This window comes from Furipterus horrens, unplaced genomic scaffold (assembly GCF_987537825.1).
Source record: "Furipterus horrens unplaced genomic scaffold, mFurHor1.1.pri manual_scaffold_5, whole genome shotgun sequence".
Lineage (NCBI taxonomy): Eukaryota > Metazoa > Chordata > Mammalia > Chiroptera > Furipteridae > Furipterus > Furipterus horrens.
Window position 1 is genome coordinate 50,966,983 of NW_028327175.1, and position 27,595 is coordinate 50,994,577.

The 27,595-nt window shown below is 37.5% G+C and overlaps 1 protein-coding gene and 1 pseudogene across 1 annotated transcript in view; both read left to right on the forward strand.

The window, feature by feature from the left end:
* THBS4 (thrombospondin 4) overlaps positions 1-27,595 on the forward strand; it is a 72,691-nt gene that overhangs the window by 9,062 nt on the left and 36,034 nt on the right. The gene's annotated exons all lie outside the window — the stretch shown is intronic.
* LOC150008599 (double homeobox protein A-like) lies at positions 14,736-15,260 on the forward strand (annotated as a pseudogene).

Sequence of the window (27,595 nt, forward strand, 5' to 3'; positions counted from 1 at the left end):
CTCCACGTCTGTCCTCCCCACTTTTTAAAGCATGTGACTGCACTTTCTACCGGCCTGCTGCTGCCACCACTGCCACCACCATACCATGTCCTCTCTGCCCCGTCTCCGCCCTTCCTACCTGTCTGGATGAGTATTTCTTCTTTATACCTTTGGTTTTTGGACTTCTATATAGCTTGATTTTCTGGAACTTCTGGTTGTCTCTAGTTTTGAGGTAGTAGTACTCCTTCTTAGTTGCGGAGGGAGATCCAGCATGTCTGTCTATGCCTCTATCTTGGCCGGAAGTCCCCAGACATGTATTTCTTACAGTTCTGCAGGCTGGTAAGTTCAAGATCAATGTGCCATCAGATTCAGTCCTAGGTGAGAACCTGGAACCTGGCTTGTAGACAGCCACCTTCTCACTGTGTCCTCTTATGACCTTTCCTCATTGCATGCTGCTTGGCGGAGAGAGAGTTTTTTGCCTTCCTGTTCATATAAGGGCACTAATGCCATTATACGGGTCCCACCTTCATGACCTAATCTAAATCAAATTACAGTAGTCCTTCTCTATATCACAGTTCACTTATTGTGGCCTCACTATATTGCGGGATTTTTAAAAATATATTTAATTATTTATCGTGGATTTTTCACTATATCATGGGATTTTGCAGTACTGTATATGTATGTTGTTAAAGTTATGTAGGTTTAAGAGTGTAGAATATATTTAAGAACATAAGTAGTGTTTATAAAAGTGTGGAAAAGGTTCATAAGGGAGTGGGAAAGTTTAATAAGGGACTAGGAACAGTTTATAAGTGTGTAGGAAGGGCTTATAAAGCCTTAAAATATATATATAAGTACTAAAATAAATGTAAGGTTCCTACTTCGCGGATTTTCACATCACGGGAGGGTCTAGAACATAATACCCGCGATAAGTGAGGGAATACTATACTTCCCAAAGGCCCACTTCCTAATACTGTCACATTGAGGATAGGGTTTCAACAGAGGAATTCTAGGGGGACACAAACATTCAGTGCATTACAGTCACACACACCATTTTGTGTTCCCATGGAAGCATGTCACCTAGCACACCTAATTCCTAGCTCTGCAAGCACCTTCCTGGACTTGAAGGAAAGACCGTACCTCAGTCAGTAGAACTAAATGAACAGCTCTCTTTTCCACCTGTTTTGTACCAGTTTACACACATCTGTCACCTGTTTGGTCCCTCTACTGACAAATGTTTTACTGTCAAAATGAGTTACTACCAGCACTGAAAAATGACTCTCAAAGAAAAAGGTCACTATTTTTTCATCTCTTTCCCTTCCACCCATGCCCTGGGGCCAACGCCTGTTCCTGCTTACTGAGGAATGTGACAGATACATGTTTTGCTCTTAATAAATTTTTTTTTAAGAGGACCAGTCCTTCTGGCTGGATTTTATATTTATTTCAGTTCGCTTTACAAAATATGTAAATACTTACAGTGCTCCAGAATCTTAGATTCTAATTGTGATTGGACAGTGAAGTCAGCAGGCATTAGAAGCTGTAAGACATTCCTAATTCTTAGCTTTCATGGGACTAGGGAGGTAAAAGCAAGAAAGAATAAGGTATTAACCCCTTTCTTCATGTCAAGTTCCAACATCCTCTCTTTCTTCTCCCACCCCACTCACAAGTCTGCATTCTCTGTGCCTCAGAGCCTCTCCGGGGTTGTGGTAAGGTTTTACAAAACAGAGTCTGGGGACATGGTTCATGGTTCAGCCATTTCTGCTCCCTTTGCCCCATCTTCAACCCTGATTGGAGGTAATTTCACTGATCTCTCTGTCTTGAATCAGCCCCATTTTGCCGGACATCTACTGAAGGAACTGTTCATCTTCTAGCAACGCAGCTATTCAGGTTGTGATCTGTAAAGGCCATGCTTCTTCACCTAAAGATCAGTAGCTTCTCACTAAACTGTCTGTCTAAATGCATGGAAGATTTTTCTTTTAGCTCACACAGCTTAGTGGCTAAAAGGCCCTCTATAGAGTGAAAAACTCTGCTTCTAGCTTTCCCCCCTCACTGAATCTCACCTTCTATTTCTAAATTGGCCAGCACGTATGAACCCAGTGTGGAAAGTTTGTGTTGCCTGGAAACACAGGAAGCAACTTGCCTGAACTGATGCTTTCTGTTTAGTAAGCAGGATTAATGCTAGACACATGGGCAGGTAGATGGATAGGTAAGAGGGTTGTCCATTTGTTTCCTTTAAGAATTTCACCAGTCATGTGATTGCGCTGTAAATCCCAGCTGATCCCCATGTTGAGGCGATGAAAGGGACAATGAATGCCTCTGCACCCTGCAACCTATCAGAGATGAGCAATAGCTCTTAGAAAATATTTTTTAAGAGTCTTTAAACAATCCACAAATGAAAATTCTCAGAAAGCAAAGAGGAATTGATAGTAGTATGAGAGTTTAGAGAGTTGAAGAATGTAACACAGAGAAGTTTCACTGGAGCAAATGGAAAAAGTACAGAGATATACCATCACTGGTGAACCTGAAAGTTCTAGGAAGGAGCAGCAGCCCATTCTGATTGGCATAAGAAAAGTCACTGGGTCCTACAGGTCCAAGGAAAAGACAAGACACATAGCGGTGACTCCCCATTGTGGTATTCAGTGATGGGCCATGCAGGCCTGACATAAGTTATAGAGAGTGGGGGAAGAATCACCTGGAAGGTGAGCCCCAGTCATTACCCAACTGGCAAGGCTCAGCTGATCTGTTCTCTTGATTTGCATGGAAGACAGTGAAACAGAAGAAATTAAGATATATCTCTACTGACTTAAAACACCTGAGTAGGAAATAGAACCCATCTTTCCCTCCCTTAAAGGCCATGATTTGGGAGAGGGTGACTGCACAGGTAGTATCAAAGAGGAGGGTTTGGTTGTCTGGGCCCTCAGAGAGCTCTGGCAATAAACTAAAGTATAACCATGAACCCTGCAAAGAGTAAGTTTGCCACTGAGCAATCTGCTTCTACTCTCACACCCTTCAAGTCATCTTATCCATAGTGGCCTCATTATTATTTACAAAGCATAACCTGGATCAAGTTATGCTTAATACCAGAGACTTTTTGTGGCTTCTCATTCCAAACTGAATAAGGTATAAACATCCGAACTGTGCATTCAAAGCTTTCCACTGCATGATCCCCAACCGGGCTTTCCAGTGTATCCGTCCTTCCCAGCCCTCCCTGCAGCCATATCTTTCATTTTGATGGACCAACTGCCATTCCCTGGACCCACCCATGCTGTTGTTCCTTCTCTCTCATTTTGTTCTTGCCCCTTGCTCCCCCATACACATCCTGCATCACCTCCAGATAGAGATATCCTACACATGTAAGACTTAGGTCAAACTCCTTACACTTTTCCTTATTTGACTTTGTATCTCTATGGGAGACACTAATCTTAGTCTTGTACTTGAATTACTTCTAGGTCTTCTCTCCCTTAAATCACCTTTATGATGAAAATAAGCATTGTACAGAAACCATCTGACTGGATAGACGGTATGGTTGATGCTTTTCTAATATCTGGCATGGAGGCAACTTTCTAGTTAGTATCTTATATATGAGTCACAGCTGAAAATCCTAATGACTCTGTCACCGTGAATACATCTCTGAATTGCTCTTAGTTTTGATTGCTGTCTCTGAAGTGGGGATGAGATAATAGTTGCCTCACAGGTTGATTGCAAGAAATGAATTATATAAAGTATAATAACTTCTTTAGACTGTGAAGCTCAGTAAGAATGTCAGGTTCTTCTAGAAGAAAGGAAAGAAGAGAGGATGGAAAGAGAGAAGTAGAGATAGATATCTCTCTAAGCAACTATCTTCCAAAGATGATGATTTGGTGAATTCTTCTCGACTGGCCTTGATAAAAGCTCCCCCTTTGAGAAAAAGCAAATGAGAAGAACTGCTTCTTTTGTTGTTGTTTTTACTTTTTTTTTCATTTACAGTTTACATTCAATATTATATTAGTTTCAGGTCTACATCATAGTAGTCAGACAATCATATACTTTACCAAGCATTCCCCTCAAAATTAAGAAAAACAAAACTCATAGACACAGACAATAATATGGTGATTACCAGAGGGAAAGGGGGTGGGAGAAGGTAAAGGAGGGTAAAGAGGGGAGTAGATGGTGATGGAAGGAGACTTGACTTGGGGTGGTGAACACACAATACAGTATACAGATGATGTATTATAGACTTGTACACCTGAAAGCTATATAATTTTATTAACCAATGGCACCCCAATAAAAAAACTAAGTGTTCCCCTCAACAGTTCCAGTACCCACCTGGCACCATACATAGTTATTATAGTATTATTGACTATATTTTCTATGCTGTACTTTATATTCCCATGACTATTTTGTAACTACCAAATCTGTACTAAGAACAGCCGTAATTTGATCTCCACAGAAGAACAACTTATTGCTATATAAGTGAAGGGAACCCCAAGACTTTGCAGTAATGCCTGGAGAATCAGTCAAGCTCCTGAGCCTAAGGACAGGGAATGTCAGATAGTTTAGTGGTTCTGAAGGCTGTGAGCTAAAAAGAGAGATGTAGCTTGGGAGAGATGGAAGAGTTTAAAAACTATAATTCAGAACCCAACAATGATAAGTAAAAAATGAGGTGTCTCACACATTTATAATAATGTTTATGGAATCCTTATAATGTACCAGGACTGTGTGAAAGGCTCAACACTCATTTTCCCTTTTAATTTTCACACCATTCTTATGAGGTGCCCTTGAATGAGCTCAAGTTTAAAGTGGCTATATACAGAAAAATGAAAGAATTTTAGTGAACTTTAGGACAAATGCCCAGAGGGTCATATTATTATTCATGTATTTTATGATTACCTAGAAAAAAAAGCTGAGGTTATTTGAAGACAAATAGATTTACTAAAAATAAGTCATGTCAACCTTTTTTGGTAAATTTCTAAGCTGATAGATCACAAAAATGCTGTGAGCATAATATATCTTGACTTCAGAAAAGAAAGTTATTAAGTTACTCATACCTTTCTGAGTAATATTAAAAAGAATGAGCTAGATAAGTAGTACTGTTAGTTGGAAAATTGCTTTATAGAAAAGTGTTAGTGGGTTTGACAAGTCTCCATCCTGGCCACTTAACTGTTCAACTTACTAGTGACTTAGATAAAGACATAGTCAGTATTTTATCACGTTTGTAATTGGCACAAAGCTATAAAAGACAGATGAACATATTGGATGCCATGATCAAGATTTATAAGGACCTACCAGACTGGTAAAATATGTCACCATCAGTCAGATGAAATTTAACAAGGAAAAGATGTGAATCCACCAGCTAGGAGTGAAAAGTAAATTGCATAAGTACAGGATATGGGAGATCTATCCCAACAGTCTAGTCAACAACATTAAGAACGAATCAGTGTTGAGCACAGTGCCTGACATAGTAGTTGCTCAAAGATGTTTGCTGATTGAATGGATAAACAGATACAGTGGATGCAATGGATTTAAAAAGTTCCTTAGATTATAGCTTTGTTAATGCATACATGTGGCCAGATAAAGAAGCTAATATAATAGTCCTACTGTACTCTGAATTGTCCAGGCCACATGTACAATATTGTGTCTTGTTCTGGTCACATTTCACAGGGACACTGACAAGTCAGAGATTACCTTCAGAGTCACCCAAACAGCACCCCTTTGGACCCCATTTTTACCACATCATTAGTCAAGAACTTAAAGGAACTGGAGAAATAAAACAGCCATATAGAAGACATGAGAGAGATAAAAGTTGACTTAAAATATTTGAAGAATACCATTTGGATTGAGGATAAGGCTAAGTCTGTCTATAGCTCTGAAGAGGAAAATTAAGACCCATTGGTGGAAGCCAGAGGTCAGAGGAACCAAATACAGGCTCTGTATTAGGAAAATCTTGGAGGGAAATCTAAAAGTGAAATGGTTTTCTCCACAAAGTAATGAGTTCCTTGTTACAGGAAATATGGAGGTAGAGGCTGCATTTGTATTGAAGGAATTGGTGAAGTGAGGTTGTAAGCTGGATGACATGTATTCTGTGGCTGTTCTAAGGCTGGAGAGGTTCTCTGCTTATTGCTTTGTCGCCTACCAGATAGTTGTGTACAGTGATGAGTCTTATAATTTCTCAAAATATAAAGCTCTCTGAAGATGTTCAATATAATTACTGTGCTTCCTTTCAATAGATGATTCCTTTGCTCTGTGTGTGTGTTCATACTCTGTAAATTTTGAATTTGTTCAAACCACATTAAGAAAATTTTGAAACACACATTACATTTATCACATCTGGGAGTCACCCAGAGTACTTTCAGGAAAAGCAATTTGATGATTTACTTTTTATATATATTTCCAAAACACTAAAGTAACAAAGACCAAGTGTAAGGGCATAAAGATAAATAAGCAAAGGCAAACAAGACTATCCATCACAAGAGACATTAATGGCAAGAAAGCTTTTTAAAAATGTACAATTATTTAAAAAGAAGAGGAAAGGTTGACACCAGTGGCTTTCATCATATATTTAAAAGTGTGAAAGAGCAAAGCTATTTGCCAAGCAAAGCAGAAAGCCCCAGACTAACCTCCCAAGCTCGCTGCCCACAGGACAGGTCACCCTGAACTTCTCCACCCAAGCAGGCAAAATATTATCATTCCCAGTTCTTTACAGCTGACATGCTGCCTCATTGCTTGGATATTAAACACATCATAATATTTTTGACTACTAGGTCCATTTTTTAAAACAAGCACCTTTTGAAAATCCTTCCCCAAGATAGCAATATTTCAAATCGTTTGCTTGGGTTTGTTTTGCATCTCCTGCCAGTCACTGAGATGGTATTTAATCAGGTTAGACTGCATAGTTCCTATGTCAGGCTGGTACCAGACATGGAAATGTAGCCATAAAATCAGGCCCCAAATTGTCAAGTACACAAAGGTGCTAAGTTTAGAAGGAAAAGATTTATATAAATAAACCAACAGAAACTGTCCCTCACATTTTTAAAAAGATTGTAGGTTAAAAAATCCAATTCATGGACACATGAAAACTCTATCTATTTTTTAAATTAAATAAGTAGTTGTTTCTGGTACTCTGAGATGCTATGGTATGTGGGGAAACTAGTAAGAAATAGACTCCTGGGACCAAAACTGTATGCTCTTGTAGAGAAGATAAGAAATAAACACAGATATAGTAATACCTACACATGTACAGCAGTTTATAGTTTTACATTTTCTTTTAGTGAATTTTATTTTGCTTTTTGGTTTTTAATTATTTAAACATTTTTCAATTACAGCTTATATTCAATATGATTTGGTATTAATTTCAGGTGTACAGCATAGTGGTTAGACAATCACATACTTCGCAGTGTTCCCCCCAACGTTTCCAGTATCCACCTGGCACCATACATATTGTTACAATATTATTGACTACAATATAGTCCCCATGCTGTACTTTACACCCCCATGACTGTTTCGTAACTACCAGTTTGTAACTTCTCAGTCCCTTTACCTTTTTCAGCCAGCCCTACAACCCCTCTTCCCTCTGGCAACCATCATTCTGTTCTCTGAATCTATGGGTCTGTTCCTGTTTTGTTTGTTTATATTGTTCTTTAGATTCCACATGTAAGTACAATCATGTGGTACTTGTCCTTCTGTGACTGACTGATTTCACTTAGCATAATACCCTCTAGGTCTATCTATGCTGTCACAAATGATAACATTTTGTTCTTTTTATAGCTGAGTAATATTCCATTTATATATGTACCATGTCTTCTTTATCCACTTGTTCGTTGTTGGGTACTTGGGTTGCTTCCATAGCTTGCCCATTATAAATAACACTGCAATGAACATAGGGGTGCATATGTAAGTCTTTCAAATTAGTGTTTTGGGTTTCTTTAGACAGATACCAAAAGTGGAACTGCTGGGTCATAAGGCAGTTTTTAAAAATTTTTAAGGAACCTCCATACTGTTTCACATAGTGGCTGCACCAGTCTGCATTCCCACCAACAGTGCATGTGGGTTCCCTTTTCTCCACATCCTTGTCAACACTTGTTTGTTTGTTGATTTGTGAGGTGATACCTCATCATGGTTTTAATTTGCATTTCTCTGATAATTAGTGACATTGAGCATCTTTTCATATGTCTGTTGGCCATTTGGATGTTCTCTTTGAAGAAGTGTCTGTTTAGGTCCTTTGCCCAATTTTAAATTGGATTATTTGTTTTTTCAATATTGAGTTGTATAAGTTCTTTATAAATTGTGGCTATTAACTAACCCCTTATTAGCCATATCATTGGCAAATATGTTTTCCCTTTCAGTTGGGTCGTCTTTTCATTTTGTTGATGGTTTTCTTTGCTGTGCAAACACTTTTTAGTTTGATGTAGACTCATTTGTTTATTTTTTCTTTTGTTTCCCTTGCCCAAGGAGATAGATCAGAAAAATTATTACTAGGAGAAATGTCTGAGATTTTACTGCCTTTGTTTTCTTCTAGGATTTTTATGGTATTGAGCCTTACATTTAAGTTTTAATTCATTTTGTAAGAAGGTGGTCTAGTTTCGTTTTTTGCAAATATTTGTCCAATTTTCCCAACACCATTTATTGAATGAATAGACTGTCTTTACCCCATTGTATGTTCTTATCTCTTTTATCAAATATTAATTGACCTTAAAGATATGGGTTTATTTCTGGGCTTTCTATTCTGTTCTGTTTATCATGTGTCTGTTTTTATGCCAGTACCTATGGTTCTGTTTTGATGACTATGGCCTTAGAGTACAATTTGTTATCAAGTAGCATGATTCCTCCAAATTCAATGTTCTTTCTTAAGATTGCTGTGGCTATTTGGAGTCTTTTGTGGTTCCATATAAATTTTTGGATTATTTTTTCTAGATCTGTGGCATATGCCATTGGTATTTTGATAGGAATTATGTTGAATTTATAGTTTGCTTTGGGTTATATGGACATTTTAACAAGGTTAATTATTCCTACCCATGAACACAGTGTATGCTTCCATTTATTTGTATCTTCTTCAGTTTCTTTCTTCGGTGTCTTATAACTTTCTGAGTACAGGTCTTTGACCTTCTTGGTTAAATTTATTCACAGGTATTTTTTATGCAATTGTAAATGGGATTGTTTTCTTAGTTGCTCTTTCTGATAGTTTATTATTGGTGTATAAAAATGCAACTTATTTGTGGATATTTATTTTGTATCCTGCTCCTTTACTGAACTTATCAGTTCCAGTAGTTTTTTTGGTGGCATTTTTAGGGTTTTCTATATACAGTATCATGTCATCTGCAAATAATGACAGTTTTACTTCCTTTCTGATTTAGATGCCTTTTATTTCTTCTTGTCTGATTGCTATGGCTGGAACTTCCAGTATTCCCTGAATAAGAGTGGTGAAAGTGGACATTACTGTCTTGTTTCTGATCTTGAGAGAAGTGCTTTCAGTTTTTTTCCATTGAGTATGATATTAGCTTTGGGTCTGTCATATATGGCCTTTATTATGTTGAGATATGTTCCCTCTATTCCCAGTTCACTGAGTTTTTATCATAAATGGGTGCTGGATTTTGTCAAATGCTTTCCTATATCTATTGATACAATCATATGATTTTTATCCTTCATTTTGTTTATGTGGTATATCATATTAATTGATTTGCAGATATAGTACCAACCTTGCTTCCCAGGAATGAATCCCACTTGATCATGGTGTATGATCTTTTAATGTATTGTTGGATTTGGTTTGCCGTTATTTTATTGAAGATTTTTGCATCTGTTCATCAGAGATAATTGGCCTATAATTTTCTTTCTTTGTAGTGTCTTTATGTGGTTTTGTAATTTGGATAATGCTGGCCTTATAAATTGAACTTGGGAGTCCTCCTTCCTCTTGAATTTTTCGGAATAGTTTGAGAATTATAGGTGTTAGTTCTTCTTTGAATGTTTGATAAAATTCTCCTATAAAGCCATCCAGTTCAGGACTTCCGTGTGCCATGAAATTTTTTTATTACTGCTTCAGTTTCATTAATTGTAATCAGTCTATTCAGATTCTCTGTTTCTTCTTGATTCCATTTTGGGAGATTGTATGTTTCTAAAAATTTATCCATTTCTTCCAGATTGTCCAATTTGTTGGCACATAATTGTTCATAATGTCTTCTTATAATTTTTTGTATTCCTGTGGTTAGTTTTACATTTCGTTATTTGACTACTGCTGAAAACAGAAGTCAGGAGGGCAATTAACTGCATTTAGAAGACTGAGTAGTAAATCTACATTTAGTAAAGTGAGCAAGCCCACAGTCACTTAGCTATTAAGTATTGGAGCCATAACTGAAATCTGAGTCCTGGAAATGTACACCTAGAAAAGTTCTGAGAAGGTGTTATGAGAATATGAATGAGGCAGATAACCTTTCAACCACAGGGAAGAATGAAGACTTCAAGAAACAGAGTGCATTTCAGCTGGATCTTGGCTTCAGATGTGTAGCGATCATGGAGCAGGCAGGAGAGCTATGGAGAACCTTCCACACAGAAAGAAAAGGAGGAGGCAAGCTGGAAAAAGCTAGAGAGGGGTAAAAACCTAGAACAGATTGTTCAGCTTGGCTGGGCTTCAGCAGTATAGAGGGTCATGAAGGTGATGGGAAGATTGGGGTCAGTGCTGGGATAAGGAGTTTAGATGTTATTGAGAAACCACTGGGGAGCTATTGAAGGATTTTATTTACTTGCTAGTATGTAGCTTTGAGAAGGCAATAACTTAGTCAGAATAGTCCTGTAAGAAGCTCTAGCTGCCAGTCCAGGAGAACTGCAGAAAGAAACCTTAAGTAGGAAGGTGAGTTAGGAATATGACAGAGAAACCCAGAGATGGAACCAGAGTAGAGGCAGAAACATCATACAAAGATCTACAGCCTTCAGTTCTAAAGTGCAGAGTCCTTCGTACTATCCCCGTGAGAGAACCAGGCGGAAATCACTGAGCAAACTTGTTTCAGCTATTGATGAATGAAAAGGGAGCGAGAGAACGGAATGTGCCAGAGCTGAAGAAACAGCATTGTACCCGGTGGCCATTTTCCTGAGAATGGGGCTCCTAGGGGTGATGACAACAGAGGTGTGGTGGACCCAGCAGAAAACCACTCCTCCCAACCTCAGGGCACTGGCTTTTCCACTCCTCCAGAGGAGGGGATGATGGTCTTACTTTGCTTTCTGTTTTGTTCCCTTCTACTGTGTGTGTTTGCTGGGCTCAGATAGAGAGAGGTGAGCACTGGGAAACCAGAACCCAGAGAGAGGGAGGCACCGTGTCTTTTCTCTCCACTCTGATGGTGCTGCCTCAGAGAAGGTTGCCCAGTAGACTGCAGGTTCTGGGGCCAGAGCTTTAGGCTGTTTCTGGACTCAGTGTGACTGCTGTGAAAACCTTGAGTTATCTGAGCAGGTGCCTATCTGCTCTCTGGGGTAGTCTTACTGTTCTGAAGATAAAATAAGTATAGAAGCACTGAAGTAAGGAACTTGCAATAAAAAAAGAGAAATGAAAACAGGAACCATAAGAGAAATGAGAATATTGGATCAAGTATGAAGAATGGTAAATGTCAAAGCACTTGATAATATTTCTGCGAACAGACATTGTGAAGATGAAAGTTTTCATAATTCGTTTCCTTTTTTCTTCTGGCTATTGTCACAAGAGCTAGGAGCATAAAGAATTTGTCATTTTAGTGTTGCATTGCAGCACAGAGCAAGGCAGAAGTACCCCTAAATGGCAGCATAAACACAATAGTAGATTTTCCTACCTGCAATAAATCTTGAATTGCTGCTCTAATAAATCTTTTATATTTTATATGTGAAAAACTTTAAACATAATCATTTAATTTTTCATTGAAAGTTCATATTTACCATATTTAATGTACACCTGTTATGTGTAAAGTAATCCACTAGTTACTAGTTATAAAATTAAACTTAGCTATTCAGTTATGAAAATAAATCACACCCACATGCCCTGGAATGCCTGTTATAAAAGCAGGCGAGATCCCCATGGCCGTAATGAGAATAATGAGATATTGAATATACATGTCTATGACCTAACTGAAGTTTGGTGGTCTAAGTGGTATTTTCATTGGCCTGTTAAAAACTCTAGGTATTTGCAAAACTGTTAAAAAAATTAAATTAGTGCATACTTAGGTTTACTTTCTCCCTCTTTTGGATACTGGATATGCCTCCAATTTTCAACCATGCAGTCAGCATTATAATTTTCAATAATGTTCCATCCCATACTTAAAACACCTCAAGAATTTTAATTCATGTCTCTTTTCTTCCTTCCCACTATTTCCTTTCTTTTAATATATCATATTTATTTAAGTCTTATCAGTGCTTGAACTTCAGGAAGCATAGTATTGTTCTATAATCCAGCTAGTCTATCCTGCCAAGTCCTATCAATTCTTGTCTCTTGGTAAGCAAGAGGCAGTGACCACATAGGCAGAAGAGATCTCTTATGTGACTCCTCCTGGCATCTCTGTACAACACCAAACCGATGCCAACTGACCCTCACCAGTCATGGTCAAATGGAAAAGCAAATCTAGTCAGAGTTTAGAAGAGATGGGAACATCAACATAGAAACTCTGATGTGGGAAAAGCCTTAATGTTTCACAGTAAGGATTATTTTCTTTGACAATACTGCCACACAAACCGGCATACCTGATTGTTTAATCCATGGGGCAGCACCAAGTTGGCATTTACACTCTCTAGAGAAGGTACCTGAAGAAAGATGGCCAGAATACTTGCTGCCAATCATACAGATTAACAGCAGCACATTCTGGGTATATGTGTGTAATTTACTTTTTTTTTTCTTCACTTTTTTGTGTTCTATAAGTAATGCATGTTTCTTGTAGAAAAATTAGGCAATGAATGTGAGAAAGAGAAAACACGTCATCCAAGCACTGACTGTGTTAATACTGAGATTATTTTCTAATTTTCTGTGTATGTGAATATATATAAATACATTCACATATATTAATTTTTCTGAATGCAACTATTCTGACTCATAATGTTTTCACACTCAACAAAATACTGGGAATGTCTTTTTATGTTTTTTAATTAAATATTTTGAGGTAACATTTGTTAATAACATTATATATTACATTGTGTTCTCACCACCCAGAATCTAGTCTCCTCTGTCACCAAGTATTTGGCCCACTTTAACCCTGTTCATCCTTCCCCCACCTCCCTTCTCCTCTGGTAACCAGCATACTATTGTCTGTGTCTATGAGTTTTTTGTGTTGTTTGTTCATTTATTACTTTGTTTTCTATCACATATTTGAGTGAAATCGTATGATTCTTGTCTTTTTCTGTCTGACTGACTTCACTTTCAAGATCCATCCATGTTGCCACAAATAGCAATATTGCATTCATTATGGCTTAGTAGTAGTCCACTGTGTATATGTACCACATCTTCTTTATCCAATTATCCATTGAAGTACACTTAGGTTGTTTCAGTGTCTTGGCTACCATGATTAATGCTGCAATAAACATAGGGGTAAACATATCTTTACAAATAAATGTTTTCAATTTTTTTGGATAGATATGCAGAAGAGGGATTGCTGAGTCTTATAGTAGCTCTGTTCTTAAGTTTTTGTGGAACCTCTGTACAGTTTTTCTTCCCATGTTTATATAAATTTTTTAAATTAATCTTTATTGTATTTTCTTTCCATTACCATTTAGTCCCCTTAAACCTACCCCTTCCCTCCGCCAGCAATCACCACACTCTTGTCCATGGTGGCTGTACCTATTTACATTCCCACTAATAGTGTGCGAGGGTTCCTTTTTCCCCATAGTCTCTTCAACACTTATTTCTTATCTTATTGATAATAGTCATTCTAATAGGTGTGGAGTAGTATCTCATTGTGGTTTTGATTTGCATTTAATGTAATAGCTAGTGAAGTTGAGCATCTTTTTGTATTTCTTTTTTTTTATCTTTTTGTATTTCTGTTGACCATTTGAATGTCATCTTGGGGAAAGTGTTCAGGCCTTCTGCCCATTTTTTAATTGGATTGTTTGTTTTGTTGTTGAATTGTATGAGTTCTATATATATTTTGGATATTAGCCCCAAATTGGAGATGTCATTTGCAAATACCTTCTCACATTCAATTGATTGCCTTTTTGTTTTGTTGATGTTTTCTTTTGCTGGGCAGAAGCTCTTTAGTTTGATGTAGTCCCATTCATTTTTGTTTTTACTTCCCTTGCCTTTGAGGTCAAGTTCACAAAAAACAATGAGACCAAGGTCCCTAAGTTTAATACTTATTTTTTCTATTTCTTCTATTGTTTCAGGTCTTATATTTAAATCTTTAATGCATTTTAATTTTTTGTTTGTAGTGTCAGATAGCAGTTTAGTTTAATTCTTTTGCATGTGGCTTTCCAATTTTCCCAACACCATTTATTGAAGAGCCTTTCCTTTCTCCACTGTATGTTTTTGGCTCCTTTGTCAAAATTATTTGCTCATATACATGTGGGTTTATTTCTGGGCTCTCAATTCTGTTCCATTGGTCTATGTATCTATTTTTTTCTGCCAAAAGCATATTCTTTTGATTACTGCAGCTTTGTAGTATAATTTGAAGTCAGGGAGTATGATACCTCTGACTTTGTTCTTTTTTTCTCAGGATTGCTTTGGCTATTCAGGGTCTTATGTGGTTCCCATATGGGTTTTATATTTTTTTGTTCTATTTCTTTGAAAAAATGCCATTAGAATTTTAATGGGGAGTGTATTAAATCTGTATATTGGACATCTCTCTTCCAACATGGCTGAAAACGCTCCTCTAAACTTAAAGAAGCATAGAAGAAGCCGCATCATATTCACAGAAGATCAATTGGAAATCCTCATCAAAGCATTCAACCAACAACCTTATCCGACTTACTCCATGCATCAGGAGCTTTCTTTAGCAACGGGAATAGATGAGTATAGAATCCAGGTTTGGTTTCGGAATCGAAGAGCTAAGTATGGAGTCCAGGAAATATCAGAACCTGAGGCGGACTTAGAAGGAAGCCAAGATAAAGATTGCCCTGTGGAGAAGAGTCGAAGTGGAGAATATAGGCGGCGTCGAACCAAGTAAACGTCCTCGCAGTTATGCACCCTCATCTCGGCATTTGAAAGCAACCCTTATCCTGGGATTTATTCCAGAGAGCAACTCGCTAAGGAAATTGGGGTTCCAGAGTCAAAAGTCCAAATTTGGTTCAAAAATCGAAGAGCCAAGGTCTTTGTCCAGAGAAATAAAGAACCTGATGAACCTTTAGAACAGGAACAAGACCAGGACGAAGATCTGTGACACAAGGGAGTTTCAGCGCTTCCCCCCGAGGGACAGAAACTACATACAATGGCACCCGTCTCACTAGCAACTGTCTATTTCTCTGAAGCCAGAACAGGATGGACTGAGGGATGAATCAATGTATCTGATGTTACCAGCCTAGGCTCCAACTCTCTCTCACTCTCCCGGGCGACATGGCCTTCTAAACATACCTTTAGCTGCTCTGGAGGCTGAGCCTTCTGGAGATGGCCACAGAGATGTCAGGAGGCAGACAGACACGAGGCACCACATGGCCCTACTGACAGAGCCTGGCTCCACACTTGAGCAGATGTCAAGGAACATGAAAATAAACTTCTTCACACCTGCCCTGGCTGGTGTGGCTCAGTGGATCAAGCACCGGCTTGCATGCCAAGGGGTCGCCGGTTTGATCCCCAGTCAAGGTACAGGCCAGGGCCCCAGTTGGGGGAGTGGGAGAGGCAAAATCTCCCACACATTGCTATATTTCTTCCTTTCTTTCTCCCTCCCTCCCCTCTTTCTGAAACTAATAAATAAAATTTTTAAAGAAAAAAAAAAAAAATCTGTATATTGCTCTAGTTAAAATGGCATATACCTATGTTGATTCTTCCAATCCTTTCCAGTTCTTTCCATTTCTTTGTGTCTTTTTAAATTTCTTTCAAGAATGTTTTATAGTTTTCAGTGTATAGGTTATTCACTTTCTTTGTTAAGGTTATTCCTAGGTATTTTATCATTTTTGTCGCAATTGCAAATGGATTTGTTTTCTTCACTTCTGTTTGTGGTATTTCACTGTTAGTATATAGGAACACATGAATTATTGACATTGATTTTTGTATCCTGCAACTTTATTTGTTTATTGCTTCTATTAGTCTTTTGGCAGAGTCTTCGGGATTTTCTATATAGAGAATCATGTCACCTGCACAAAGTGAATATTTTATTTCTTCATTCCCAGTTTTCACACCTTTTATTTCTGCCTCTTGCCCAACTATTCTGGCTAAGACTTCCAGTATTATGTTGAATAGCAGTGGCAAGAATGGGAATTCTTACGTTGTTCCTGATCTTAGAGGAAAAGCTTTCCATTTTTCACCATTGAGTATATTAGCCAAGGGTTTTTATATATGATTTTAATTATGTTGAAGTACTTTCCTTCTATTCCCATTTTATTAAGTGTTTTAAATTGTAAATAGATGTTGTATCTTGTCAAATGCTTTTTCTGAATCTATTGATAAGATCATATGATTTTTACCTTTTATTTTGTTAATGAAGTATATCACATTGATTGATTTGTGTATGTCAAATTATTCTTGCATCCCTGGAATAAACCCACATCATCTTTTTAATGGATTGTTGTATTCAATTTGCTCAGATTTCCTTTGGGATTTTTGCATCTGTATTCATCATAGATATTGGCCTGTGATTTTCTTATGTGTGTGTTGTCCTTGCCAGATTTTGGTATCAGGGCAACGTTGTCCTCATTGAGTTAGGAAATAGTCCCTCTTTTTCAATTTTTTGGAAGAGTTTGAGAAAGATAGGTATTTAATCTTTCACTGGTAGAATTCATTAGCAAGGCCAGCAGGGCCTGAACTTTTATTTTGGGGGAGGTTATTGTATTGATAACTGTTTTAATTTTCTTACTGTGGATCAATCTATTTAGGTTATCCAATTGTTCATGTTTTAATCTAGGAAGTTTGTAAATTTCTAAGAATGTGTCCATTTCTTCTAGGTTATTGAATTTGGTAGCATGTAGCCTTTCATAGTATTCTTTTACAGCCCTTTGTATTTCTGTGGTGTCTGTTGTAGCTTATCTTTCATTTCCGATTTTATTTGAGTCTTTTTTTTTTTCTTTTTTCCTTAGGCTAAGCAAAGATTTGTCAATCTTATTTATTAAAGAATCAGATCTTTTTTTGTTGTTAAATTTTTCTATTATGTTTTTGTTCTCTATTTCATTTAATTCTCCTCTAATTTTTATTATATCCTGCCTTCTACTGACTTCAGGATTTGTTTATTGTTCTTCTTCTAGTTGTTTAAGGTGAAATGTTAGGTTGTTAATTTGAGTTTTTCTTGCTTCTTGAGGTAGGCCTTCATGCTATGAACTTCCCTCTTAGTACCACTTTTGCTGCATCCCCCAAATTTTAGGTTCTATTGTCATTGTCATTTGTTTCTATCTTTTGATCCCTTCTTTTATTTGTTTTAGACCCAGTAGTTGTTCAGTGGCATGTTGTTTAATCTCCTTATATTCGTGGTTTTTTCCAGCTTTCTTTTTGCAGTTGATTTCCATTTTCATACCATTGTGGTCAGAGAATATACTTGCTATTACTTCAATCTTTTTAAATGTATTGAGACTAGTTTTGTGCCACAATATATGGTATATGCTTGAGAATATTCCATGTACACTAAAGAAGAATATATATTCTGTTGTTTTGGAATGGAAAGCTCTGTAAATATCAATTATGTCCATTTGGTCTAATTTGTCATTTAAGGCCAATATTTTCCCATTAATTTTTTGTTTATATGACCTATTTATTGGTATCAATGGGGTAATTAGGTCCCCTACTATACAGTAGTCCCTCACTATATTGCGGTTCACTTGTCGCAGCCTCACTGTATCACCGGATTTTTTTTAATATTTAATTATCGCAGATTTTTTGCTGTATTGCGGGATTTTGTGGTACTGTATAGGTATATTGTTAAAGTTATGTAGGTTTAAGAGTATAGAATAAATATAAGGTTCCTACTTCACAGGGGGGTCTGGAACATAATACCCACAATGAGTGAGGGACTACTGTAATTGTATTTGTCAGTGTCTCCCTTTAGGTCTGTCATAATTGCTTTATATATTTTGTTGCTCCCAAATTGTGTGCATGTATATTGAGAAGTGTTGTGTCTCCTTGATGTATTGTCCCCTTTATCATTAAAAAATGTTCATCTTTGTCTCTTGTTACCCTTAAAAATGTTTTTATTCAATTACAGGTGACATTCAATTTTATATTAGTTTCAGGTATTACAGCATAGTGGTTAGACATTTACATAACTTACAAAGTGATCCCCCCAATAAATCTAATACCTCCAGTACCATTCATAGTTATTACGATATTGTTGACTCTACTCCCTATGCTGTACTTTACATCTTTGTGACTATTCTGTAACTACCAATTTGTACTTCTTAATCCTTTCACCTTTTTCACCCAAACTAACAACCCCTCTCATCTGACCACCATCACTTTGTTCTCTGTATCTATGAATTTGTTTCTGCTTTCTTTATTTTGTTTTTTAGATTCCATATATAAGTGAAATACAGTATTTGTCTTTGTCTGACTTATTTCATATAGCATAATACCACTCATGTTGCCACAAAAGGTAAGATTTCATTATTTTTTATAGATGAGTAATGTCCTTATTCCAGTGGTTGGCATCACTGGGCAAATGAGCCTTGGTCTTACTGTTACACTTAAATTATTGGTATCAAAAATAGCAATGAAAACAACAGTACCTAACATTGTCATAAAATTTTACAGTTTATAAAGCATTTTTACTGTCATTACTTCTTTCAAGGATTCAAACCACCCCAAGGCTGCTGCTGCTGCTTATTGTTGTTGTTGTTGCTGTTGTTATAGAATACTATCATAGATGTACCACATGTTCTTTATTCAGTTGTCCATTGATGGGCACTTAGGTTGCTTCCATATCTTGGCTGTTGTAAATAATACTGCAGTAAACATAGGGATGCATATATCTTTTCAAACTAATGTTTTAGGTTTTTTTGGATAAATACCCAGAAGTAGGATTGCTGGGTCATATGTTAGTTCTATTTTTAATTTTTTGAGGAACCTCTATACCATTTTCTATAGTGGCTGCATCAGTTTGCAATCCCATCAAAAGCGTATGAGGATTCCCTTTACTCCACATTTTTTTCTCCAGCATGTTTATTGTTTGTTAATTTATGGATGATACCCATTCTGACAGGTGGGAGGTGATATATCATTGTGATTTTAATTTGTGTTTCTCTGATGATTAGTGATGTGGAGCATCATTTCATATGTCTATTGGCTGTCTCTAAGTCCTCTTTGAAGAAGTGTCTGTTCAGGTTCTCTGCTCATTTTTTAATTGGATTGTTTGTATTTTTGTCATTAAATTGTATGACTCTCGTTACCTTTTTTTTAAGTATATTTTATTGATTATATTGTTACAACAGTTTCTATTTTTTTCCCCTTTGCTCCTCTCCCCCAGCAATCCTCCCACCCCCCCAATTCATGTCCATGGGTCGTGCATACAAGCTCTCCAGCTTCACGCTTTCCCATATTATTCTTTTTTTAAAAATTAATTAATTTTTTATAACAATAAAAAATAACAATATCCCCTTCTCAGACTTAAGACCCTTTATAATTTTATAATGGGTGAAGGTCTTCTGCCCTTCTAGCTGCTTCAAGCTGGGCATGGTCATTGTCCTACCTACCCTTGGGTCCAGAAATCCCTAGTAAGAGTGGGGTTGTGGGGCGGGGGGGAGGGTGGCCTTCCCACATGGGGAAGGATCTTGCAGACTCCAGGTCAGTTGGCTGTCCTCGGATAACGGTGTGCTTGGTTTAGCAGGTTGGCATCCTTGTTGTATTCCAGCCACTTAGTTCAGCCACACCATTGAGTCTCAGGAGGCAGCAATGCAGACAGGATTAAGTGAGGCCTATACATACAGTCACTCGGAAACAGAAAACACATGTTAATTTATGCAACATAATCCACAAACCAGTCTCTTAATCTGTAAGACTGTCTTATTGGAAAGACATCCAGTTGCAAGGCATTTGACATTCTTCTTGCCTGAAAATTAAGCATCTTTGATGGTGCCACAGACCTAGTTTAACTTTGAAATGAAAACAAACTTTACATGAAAGGAGACTTTAAAGACAGTTAGCTGCACTGTTTTATAGTCTACCACTGAGCATTGTGACTTTCCTTGAATCACGATTTTTCTCCTTAAGATTACCCTCCTTGTCATTAAAGGGACTGCATTAAGTCCATTTTTAATTTATCCTGTTCATTTGCATGAAACTACAAAAGCAGCAAATGATCACATATGATCTTTAAGTCTGCTTTGCTGGAAGTTACATTAGGAACCTTTAGGGTGACTTTCAGTCTGCCATTCAGGGCACAGGAGCTGAGCCACATACCTGCCATTCAGCCTTGCCTGTAAACACCTGTCTTTTCCAAGTCCTTTAGGTTTTCCATTGTGCCTTAAGGTTCCTTCTAGCCATCTTTCAGGAAAAGCAACCTTCGTTCCTTCCGTGGAGAGATTGCCATGGACTGCACAACCAACCAAGGTACCAGGCCTTTTTTTTCGTGCACCTTTATTACCTTTGAAAGTCAATCCCAGTTCTTCAGGGCTTTTTGGTAACAACCAGAGCCCAAGCATGTCTCCTTTAGGCATGACATTCCAGTCAAAGTCTTGGTCAACAAAACCTCTATTAACAACTGGTCTTACTAGTTTTATGCAAAGAACCTTATGTCATTGCTTACTTCTTTAGAATGCCAAATTCTGGAGGGATCAGGTAAGGAGAAAAATATACAGTGTGAAGGAAAATCCTTGATCTAATATTCACTAAAATTGCATTTCCATTCTTTATATTTTGTTTTTTCCCCCACTAGAAATTTTTGTTTGCTTGTTTTTCTATGACAGTTGTCCCACTTTTTTCCCTACTGCTTCCCCGCACCCTGCCCCCCCTTCTCCTGCAGCCAGTCCCCACCCAGTTTTCCATGTCCATGGGTCATTTATATATGTTCTTTGACTAGACCCTTCCCCTTCTTACCCCCTTCTCTCCCTCTCCTCTTGTCACTGTTAGTCTACTCATTGTTTACATACCTCTGGTTCAATTTTGCTCATTTGTTTGTGTTGTTCATTAGTCTCCTGTAATAGGTGATATCATGTGGTATTTTTCTTTCGTTGCCTGGCTTATTTCACTAAGAATAATTCTCTCTAGTTCCATCCATGTTGTTGCAAGTGGTAGAAGTTCATTCTTTCTTTCTGCTACATAGGACTCCATTGTGTAAATGTACCACAGTTTTTTGATCCACTCATCTACAGATGGGCGCTTAGGCTGTTTCCAGCACTTGGCTATTGTAAATAGTGCTGCTATGAACATATAGGTGCATAGGTTCTTTTGAATTGGTGTTTCAGGATTCTTCGGATATAATCCTAGCAATGGAATTTCTGGCTCAAAAGGCAGTTCCATTTTTAGTTTTTTGAGGTAATTCCATACTGTTTTCCGTAGTGGCTGCAACAGTCTGCATTCCCACCAGCAGTGCACCAGGATTCCCTTTTCTCCACATCCTTGCCGGCACATGTTTGTTGATTTGTTGATGATTGCCATTCTGACTGGTGTGAGGTGGTATCTCATTGTGGTTTTTATTTGCATCTCTCTGATCACCAATGATGTTGAGCGTTCCTTCATATGTCTATGGACCCTCTGTATGTCCTCTTTGGAGAAGTGTTTGTTCAGGTCCTTTGCCCATTTTTTAATTGGGTTATCTGTCTTCTTGGTGTTGAGTCATATAAGTTCTTTATATATTCTGGAGATCAATCCCTTGTCTGAGGTATTATTGGCAAATATATTTTCCCATATGGTTGGTTCCCTTTTGATCTTGCTAACATTTTCTGTTGCTGAGCAGAAACTTTTTAGTTTGATGTAGTCCCGTTTATTTATTCTTTCCTTTATTTCCCTTGCCTTAGGAGATATATCAGTGAAAATGTTGCTACGTGGGATATCTGAAATTTTCCAGCCTGTGTTTTCCTCTAGGACTTTTATGGTATCACAGCTGACATTTAAGTCTTTGATCCATCTTCAGTTTATTCTGGTGTATGGTGTAAGTTGGTGGTCTAGTTTCATTTTTTTGCATGTCCTTGTCCAGTTCTCCCAACATCATTTGCTGGAGAGGCTCTTTTCACTCCATTTTATGTTCCTTCCCTCTTCGTCAAATATTAGTTGACCATATAGACCTGGGTTTATTTCTGGGCACTCTATTCTGTTCTTTTGATCTATATGTCTGTTCTTATGCCAGTACCAAACTGTTTTGATTACCGTGGCCTTGAGGTATAGTTTGATATCAGGTACCGTGATTCCTCCTACTGTGTTCTTCTTCCTCAAAATTGCTGTAGCTATTCGGGCTCTTTTTTGGTTCCATATAAATTTTTGAAGTATTTGTTCTAGGTCTGTGAAAAATGTCATTGGTATTTTAATAGGGATTGCATTGAATCTATAAATTGCTTTGGGTAGTATGGACATTATAATGATGTTGATTCTTCCCATCCATGAACATGGTATATGCTTCCACTTATTTGTATCTTCCTTAATTTTTTTCTTCAGTGTTATGTAGTTTTCTGAGTACAGATCTTTTACCTCCTTGGTTAAGTTTATTCCTAGGTACTTTATTTTTCTTGTTGCTATGGTAAATGGGACTTTTTTTCTAGTTTCTATCTCTGATAACTTATTGTTGGTGTAAAGAAATGCCTTCAATTTCTGAATATTGACTTTGTACCCTGCTATTTTGCCAAATTCACTTATTAGGTTGAGTAGTTTTTTTGTAGAGTCTACAGGGTTTTCTATGTACACTATTGTGTTATCTGCAAATTATGACAGTTTTACTTCCTCTTTTCCAATTTGTATGCCTTTTATTTCTCTTTCTTGTCTGATTACTGTGGCTAGAACTTCCAAGGCTATGTTGAATAGGAGTGGAGAGAGTGGACATCCTTGTCTTGTACCTGACCTCAGGGGGAATGCTCTCAGTTTTTGCCCATTGAGTATAATGTTGGCTTCAGGTTTCTCATATATGGCCTTTATTATGTTGAGTTATGCTCCCTCTATTCCCATTTTTCTGAGTGTTTTCATCATAAATGGGTGTTGTACTTTATCAAATGCTTTTTCTGCGTCTATTGATGTGATCATGTGGTTTTTGTCTTTCATTTTGTTTATGTGATGTATTACATTTATTGATTTGTGAATATTAAACCATCCTTGCATCCCTGGGATGAATCCCACTTGGTCGTGGTGTATGATCTTTCTAAAATATTGCTAGATCCTGTTTTCCAATATTTTATTGAAGATTTTATCATCTATGTTCATCAGCAGTATTGGCCTGTAGTTTTCTTTCTTTGTTGTATCTTGACCTGGTTTTGGAATTAGGGTAATACTGGCTTCATAGAATGAGTTTGCGAGTCTTCCCTCTTCTTGGATTTTTTGGAATAATCTGAGAAGGATAGGAGTTAGTTCTTTCCTAAATGTTTTGTAAAATTCACCTGTCCAGGGCTTTTGTATGCCAGGAGGTTTTTGATTACTGCTTCAATTTCACTAGTTATTATTGATCTGTTCAGGCTTTCTTCTTTCTCTTGATTCAGTTTTGGAAGATTATATTTTTTCAGAAATTTGTCCATTTCATCTAGGTTGTCAAATTTCTTGCCATACGGTTGTTCATAATAATTTCTTACAATCCTTTGTATTTCTGTGGTATCGTTTGTGATTTCTCCTCTTTCATTTCTGATTTTATTTATTTCAGTCCTCTCTTTTTCCTGGTGAGCCTGGTTAAAGGCTTGTCAATTTTGTTTATCTTTTCAAAGAACCAGCTCCTACTTATGTTGATCTTTTGAATTGTTTGTTTAGTTTCTATGTCATTTAATTCTGCTCTGATCTTGATGATTTCCTTCCTTCTACTCGCTCTGGGCTTTGTTTGTTGTTATTCCTCCAGTTATTGTAGCTGTAGGGTTAGATTTTTTATTAGAGATTCTTTTATCCTTTTTACGTAAGCCTATATTGCTATGAACTTTCCACTCAGGACTGCTTTTGCTGTGTCCCATAGGTTTTGGGTTGTTGTGTGTTCATTATCATTTGTTTCCAGAAACTTTTTGATTTCTTCCTTGATGTCATTGTTAACCCATTTGTTATTCAAAAGCATGTTATTCATTCTCCATGAATTTGAATATTTTTGAGTTTTTTCCTTGAGGTTGATTTCCAGTTTTAAGCTATTGTGATCTGAGAAGATGCTTGATATAATTTCAATTTTCTTGAATTTATTGAGGTTTGTTTTGTGTCCTACCATGTGGTCTATCTTTGAAAATGTCCAATGTGCACTTGAAAAGAATGTATATTTTGCTTCTTTGGGGTGAAAAGTTTTATATATATCAACTAAGTCCATTTGATCTAGAGTGTTCTCTAATGCCTCAATATATTTGGTGTTTCTTTGCTTCGAAGATCTGTCCATTGTTGACAATGGGATGTTAAAGTCCCCTACTATGAGTGTGTTGCTGTCTATATCCTTCCTGAAGTCTTTCAAAATTTTCCTTACATATTTGGGTGCTCCTCTGTTGGGGGCATATATGTTCACAAAGGTTGTATCTTCTAGATGGATTTTTCCCTTAAGTATTATGAAATGTCCTTTGTCTCTTTTTATGGCCTTTGCTGTGAAATCTGTTTTGTCTGATATAAGTATTGCTACCCCAGCTTTTTTTCATGTCCATTTACTTGAAATATTTTTTTTCCATCCCTTCACTTTCAGTCTATGTAGATCGTTTGTTCTAAGGTGGGTCTTTTATAGACAGCATATATGTGGATCATGCTTTCTAATCCATTCAGCTACCCTATATCTTTTGATTGGTGCATTTAATCCATTTACATTTAAGGTTATTATCGATAGGTACTTATTCATTGTCATTTTCCCCATTTTGTACTTGTGTTCTTCTCCGTCTCTCTCTGTTTCTTCATCTTTTTAAAGCAGACCTTTTAGCATCTCTTGCAATGCTGGTTTGGTGGAGATGTATTCTTTTAGACTTCTTTTATCTTGGAAACTCCTTATTTCACCTTCCATTTTGAATGAGAGCTTTGCTGGGTAGAGTATTCTTGGTTGTAGGCCTTTGTTTTTCATTGCTTGGAATATTTTTTCCATTCCCTTCTGGCTTGTAGTGTTTCTGCTGAGAAATCTGATAGCCTCATTGGAGCTCCCTTGTATGTCACTAGCTATTTCTCTCTTGCCACTTTTAGGATTCTCTCTTTGTCTTTGAATGTTGCCATTTTAATTATGATGTGTCTTGAAGTGGGCCTGTTGGGGTTCATCTTCATTGGGACCCTCTGTGCTTCCTGGACTTGTGTGACTCTTTCTCTCAAGTTAGGGAAGTTTTCTGTCATTAGTTTTTCAAACAGGTTTTCTATTCCTTGCTCCTCTTCTTCTCCTTCTGAAATTCCTATGATATGAATATTATTACATTTCATGTTGTCCTGTAGCTGTCTTAAAACCTCTTCATTCTTTTTCAGTCTTTTTTCATTTTGTTGCACTGTCTGGGAATTTTTTTCTACGTTATCCTCCAGCTCGCTGATCTGATCTTCTGCTTCCTCTAGCCTGCTTTTAATTCCTTCTACTGTGTTCTTCAATTCAGAAATTGTATTCTTCATTTCCTCCTGGCTCTTACTGATAGCTTCTATGTCCTTTTTCATGCTGGTATAATTCTCAGTAAGTTCCTTGTAGTTTCCATGGAGTTCTTTGTAGTTTTCTTTGAGCTCGCTGATCTCATTGAGCTTCTCCATACTCCACGTTTTGAATTCCATGTCTGATAGTTTGCTCCCCTCTATTTCATTTAGCACTTTTTCTGGGGATTCTTCCTTTCCTTTCATTAGGGGGTTGTTTCTCTGTCTCCCCATTTTTGTGATTCTTCTTGTTTGTTGCTGCTTCTTAGACTGATCTGCACTTCCTGAATCTGCCCCTGGTGACGTCAGATCCTGTACCAGTCTGGGCCTAGGCAGCCTGTTGGAGACTACCGGGGATTTACTGCCTTTGTCTGACTCCTTTAGTTGTTAATCTATTCAATCCGTGATCAGCCATCAGGCTTAAGGACCGAGGGTGTGGCAGCTTAATTCCTGTAGGTGGGGCTTTTGCTTCCCCTCAGGCTAACGCCACTTGGGGGGGAATGGTCTGCCTGCAGAATGGGGAATGAGTCAGCACCGGGACCCATTCAGCCGCTCCCCCAGTTTTCTCCTCAACACCATTGCCTCAAATTCTCCCCAAGCGTCTCAAGTCCTCACTGCCCTCCCTCTGCTTGAGCGCAGGGTAAGTGAGGGCCAAAATATTTTCATACATGATCCACTTAAGGGCTGTTTTTCTCCAGCTGTTTCTCTCAGGCTAGCAAGAAACCCTGTGGTTTTTCACTTTTCACAGCTGGATTCTATTTTACTTTCCGTTCTGTTGCTGTAGGCTGGGAAGCCCAGCTGAGGGTTTAGACCCTGCCCTTCTCTGGGGGAACCCCTGACTGCTGAGCTGTTTCTCCGTCCCTTCAGCTGCCACCCGTGGGAGCCCAGCCAGCGCTTTCATGTCTCCGCACTTCCTACTGGTCACGTTGTGATGAAGTAGCCTTTTCTGTCTCTCCGTGGTTATAGGACTTCTCTCCAGCTAGTGTCCAGTTGGTTATTCCAGATCTACCTTTTTTTTTTTAATCTTGAAATCTTTTTTGTCTGATATAAATATGGCTACACCCGCTTTTCTGTGAATGACATTAGCTTTGAATATCATCTTCCACCCCTTAACTTTGAGTTCATGGTCGTCTTTGTAGCTGAGATGGGTTTTCTGAAGGCAACATATAGTTGGGTCTTGGTTATTTAATCCATCTGTGTCTTTTAATTAATGAATTCAGTCCATTTACATTTGGGATGCTTAGTGATATAGAGGCATTTCCTAGAGCCATTTAACCTTTTTGTTTTCTGGTTGCTCCACTGTTTCTTTTCCCTGATGTTTTGCCTATTTTAGTCTGGTGGTATTCTATAATTTCTTAATTTCCATTTCTCTCTCTCTTTTTTAATATTATGTGTCTCAGATTTAGATATTTATTTGGTGGTTGTTGTTATGTTTATGAAAAAAAATGTTTCATACATAGAACAGTCCTTTTTCTTCTGATTACTTCCTATCTCCACTCATCTGTGCAAATTTAGTCCTTTTCCTCTCCCTTGTTATTTTCAGTTGTCACATATTACACTTTTTTATGCTGCATGTTTATTTTCAAATTCCAGAAGCCATAATTTTTTAATGCCTTTATCCCCTTTAACATTTGTTATATTTAAATGTTTAAACCCTATTCTAAAAATAGTTGTGATTTTTCTGCTTCTGTCCATCTATTTGTCATCTGACAATTTTGTATCCTTTTTTTGTTTGTTTCAGGCAGAAGGGCTCCCTTCATTATTTCTTGTTTTTGTTTTTTTTAAATATTTTGACCTTTATGCTTTATAGTTTTCCCACTTTTCCCCTTTTGCCCCCCCTCCAGCCAGCCCTCCCCAGCTTCTATAATCAGTCCCCTCACTATTGTCCATGTCCATGTGTCCTTCATA